This window comes from Hydra viridissima, unplaced genomic scaffold (genome assembly GCF_058129835.1).
Source record: "Hydra viridissima isolate aposymbiotic clone 2 unplaced genomic scaffold, HvirCarnegie_v1 scaffold_13, whole genome shotgun sequence".
Lineage (NCBI taxonomy): Eukaryota > Metazoa > Cnidaria > Hydrozoa > Anthoathecata > Hydridae > Hydra > Hydra viridissima.
This window is the reverse complement of record NW_028324312.1, coordinates 1,657,520-1,662,337: the sequence shown is the minus strand read 5'-3', so window position 1 is coordinate 1,662,337 and position 4,818 is coordinate 1,657,520.

Genomic DNA, 4,818 nt, shown 5'->3' with positions numbered 1-4,818 from the left:
TTTGCTTTTTTGTTGTTTTTTTTTTGACAAAACCAAGTCATGCAAAAGTCTTTTTTGAAGGTTGCACGGTGTGCTTTAAAAATGGTGTTTTTTACTTTCTTGGCTACTTTTCTAGAATTACAAAGCAATAATCTCCATAACATTCGAGAGAAGCGTCGCATTTTTTTTTTCCATTTTTGTCGTTGGAAGATTTTTTTTTTATCCTTAGAATAAGTTCACCAAAAAAAAAAAAAAAACTTTCTGCAGTTTTCGCGTTATTTTCATTGATCTCATATTTTCTGCAGTTTTCGCGTTATTTTCATTGATCTCAGATTTTACATCAAGTAAAAAAGAAACTTTCCTGTTGAAGCAGAGAAAACGCGTTTTTTTGAATTACTTATGACACTGTATACCAGTAAAGTAACCTTAAATATATCAAAAAACATATCCCACAATGCTGCAGTTATACCCACTTCTAAGATCAGATTATTTAGAATTTGAAATGTTTTTTTGGAACCATTTAGATAATCTTGGTGAAACATTTTTATTTAAAATTAAATTTTGCTTTTTGACTTAAAAATTTGCAAAACTAAAAGTTATTTTTTTATGGAATTTCAAAGTTTTTAAGTAACCGGAAATGATTTTAGTCTGTCTACTTAACGGGTGACATCATTTTTCAAGTAGCTACAAGAACTTTAGTTGTTTCAGCTTTAAAAAGAAAAGTGTACGCGCCGATGAATACTGTTAATACTGTTGAATATGTGTTGAAAATGAATGTATTGAAAATGAAATTGAATATGTGTTGAAAATGAATACTGTTAATACTGTTATTCAAAATAAATTTTGGAGACCTAATCTTGTATTTGAAAGATTTGTGCAATATAGGTGTATATGCACTGAATGGGCGTTTCTACTTTTTACAATCCGATTCAATTTACTCGTGAGGTTGGCATTTTTTTTAAAGTATCTGCTTGATTTCGCTTAGGACTGATCTGCACAGTAAAGAAAATAGAAAAATCTATATCATTTGAACGAAGACATGAGAATTGAAAGTTGTTTGAAATTTTCTTAAAGACATTCTCGTTGTGTTTAACACACCAGGGGGGTATCAACAAATGTTTTTTTTTATTGCTCTAAAGATGGTGATGGTAAACTTTGTTCGGCTTTCTGTTTATGATTTTTATTTATAGTTTTTTATAACAGAGATTTTTTTCGTCAAGAAGTAGGTGAAAATGTTGGTGAAGAAATTGATTAATTTAAAAAATCCAACGCATCAAGAACTTTGTCATTAAGAAGTCGATGCTAAAGCACCGAACAGAGTTCAAAAAATCTAGATTTTAAAAGTTTTGAAGAAGCTGGTTATAGAAGCTGTAATTTGCCAATTAAAGAAAACTGAAAGTGTTTTTACTTAAAGAACAAGTTTTTTCGTTTTTTATTTTCCTTCCGTAGAAATAATCTTAACATCAGTCTTTTTCAACTTTTTAAAATTTCAAAAAGTTTTTTTTCAACTTTCTAAAAATCTCTAAAAAACTTATTCAACTTTTTTTAATTAGAATCCTCACAACAATAATATTCAGAGGTCGAAAAAAGCTTTTCAATGTATTGCGCCAAGTTAAAAAAATAAAATGCTCGTTAAAAGAACGCCGAATAAGCGTTTTTAGGTAAAGCCTCAAGGACAATTGAACCTGCAATACGCCTTCAAAAATAAAAATGCAAAAGTGAACTTTTGCTTAATCTAGCGAGACGACAACATGCCGTTTAAAAACCGATATTTGACATTTTTGACATTATAATCCGCTGATCCTGTTCTGGTCTAATCGTGGGGTTTTTATGAGACTTTGATAATGGTGGTGGCAATTTTTGAGATCAAGTTTCATCTTTGTAAGGAATAGAAACGTCTTTAATGCAAGTTGGTAAATGAATCATGGTGTTAGTATTAATAATGAGAATGAATGTAGTACTAACATGAATGACAAAAATAAAAACAAAAAAAATTACAGTTGCCGTATAATTTTTAACATTTAGTAATATTTATTGCAACAATAATAGTAATTATAATGATAATTATAGGAAAAATAGTTATTGGAGGCGTATTTTATTGGTTGAGATTTTGATATTTTTTAGGTTCGATTACTCACAGTCAAAAAACGCCTTGAGCTTTAAAAATATTTTTTTCCTCGAAGGTTTTTTTCAAAGAAAAAATATGGCGCCAAAGCCAAACAAATACTTATAGAATGTCTATTAGTAAATATTTATAAATAAACTCCTTAGGCCCATTCCGAGTATCCTTCCAACTTGGTAATCTCAACTTGGTAATCCGCGTGTCAACAGCAGCAAATATTTAATAATAGAAATTTCGGTTCAAGGTTCAAACAAAGGATTTTTTTTAAAAAAAACAACTGAATATATACCGGGTAATTTACCAAAAATGATGATGATAAAGAAGAACAGGATTATGATGATGATGATGCTAATGTTAGAACAGGATAGTTGTTAAAAAAATCTCAGACTTTTTTCTTAAAAACTCTTAAGGGTTCCCCGGAAAAAAAGCTGATTTTTGCGAAAGTTTTTTAGTGGAAATTTTCTTTTCGATCCTCATTTTTTTGAGTTGAAGTTTTTTTTTTTTTACCATTTTAAGATTTTTCTTATTTTATTTCCTTGACAAAAATTTTTTAAAAATGTGTGACATATATTTTACAATGCAGCTAACCGTTTTCTTTACAATGTACAGTGGGCACAATGTACCAAAAAAGAACGAAAGTATGTTTTTCTCAAAAACGAACGAAAAACGTTGCTAAACACTTGTTGTATATCAAAATAGATATCAATTAGATCAAACAATACAAACCTGGAGTTTTTGTCTTTTTTATTAAAGATCCAGAGAGCCTTTAAAAAAAAAAAAAATTTCTGAGGGTCTTTAATGCGTACAATACGTTTAACGCCCATAAACTTAATTTCTAAAGTAGGACAGTCATAGAAAAAAAGACTCAATGAGAAACTTTAAAAATTCAATGAAAAAAAAATGTTCAATGAGAAACTTTAAAAATAACAAAAATTAAAAACACACTGATCCCAACTTTAATTATTATTTTTTTGAATCATAAAATACAAGCTGGATTTTTTCAAAACTACCATTAAAAACAAAGTTTCCTTGTGTTCTTTAAGTTTCCCTGACGTGTTTGGCACGAGGTAAAAAAAGCCCTCACTTGCTTTTTAGGTACACTATGTATATCTTCTGTAGAGAGTTTTACAAATATTGCTCCTCCAGCAGAGTCTTTAGTATGCTTTTTCTTTAGACACTCAATCTGATAATTCTGCTCCTAATCTTTCTCACTTAAGACATAATCAACATAAAATGCTTTCTTTCAGCTTCAAATTCAATGATCACAAAATCCCCAACACTCGCACTGGTCACTTCACCTCGAATAACTTGTTCACATTCTCATTCTCACTTTCAGATAAAATGTTTCTAACCCATTCGATGTGATAAAACATTGAATGACGCTCCAATTGCAAAAAAACTGATACTAAAAACTCTTTATTTGTTTTAAAAATTATAAAGAATCAAATTGTGAAACTCGGAAAATCTTAACACTTTACACTCAAAAGGGAAGTTTGGTTTTAATTCTTTTAGGATGACGGTAGAATCGCAACGCGTTCACTTTTCTCAAATAATCACAAGAATATTGATTAAACATATATTTTGAAAAGTTTATGAGTTTGAGAGTGCCCTTTTTTTTGAGTTAGGAATTTCCAAAGTTGCATCTCATTTCAAAATTTCGTAATTTTCAAAATTTTTCACATGTAAATAGTGGTACCTAATTAATGTGTAATGTTTTTTAGATCAGTCAAACATAATTCGTCTCTTTTAAGGCCCAGCGACGGACCTTCAGCAGCCATCTGTATATATCAAGCGATTTCGATTCTGAGCTTAGCGATATAGATTGAGGAAGCTTTTTATTTGTGTTTATATGAAGGATTATATGAATGTGTAGGTATGGATCTTAATAATGAAATTCTGTTGAATTTGATGTTGTTTAGAGAAACAGAGTTAAAGAAGTAGACGCTTCTTGACTTTCTCCCTTCTCTCCCCCCTCCTCCTTCCTTTTTCTCTCTTCTCTCCCCCCTCCTCCTTCCTTTTTCTCTCTTCTCTCCCCCCTCCTCCTTTCTTTTTTTTCTTGATTTTAGTGAGAATTTTATGCTGATTAAGAATCGTTTCAGCTGGGTCCTTATTTTATTGTTTAAAATATCTTTTATAAATTTTATGGAATAATTTTAAAAACTCTATCATTGATTATATAATATAGTAAACTTCAAAATAACTAAAATTGTTTATATTAGAAATACATATATTTAAAACTGTTGACTTGTTTTGTTAATATCAATTTACCTCCCATTGAAGTGTTTTTTTATTATGCGTGTCATAAAAATTTACCTCCCGTTGAAGTTTTACTTTTATTATGCGCGTCATAAAAAGGAAAGTTTCAAAATAAGTTAAAAAAGGTTTTAAAAATAGTTTTTTAAAAAGATGATCATTTTTTGTTACATCAGCATTTTACTTGGATTTTGGAACGATCAAATTTTTATGCGATTCTTAACCAGTGTAAAACTCTTAATAATAATCAATCACTAAAACTGGGGGGAGAGGGGGGAGAGAAAGTTGAGCAGAGCTAAAGAGGTAAGAGGGTAAAATTGAAGGTTGGGATCAATATTTTGAAGGGTGTTTGGTTTGGAAGGAACAAGGGTAAACGGTAAGGATTTTGTAATTCTTCCTCAGTGTGTTCTAACTACAATAGTTCTTGTCAATCTGTAATAGTATTTATCACTCTTTATTCATTA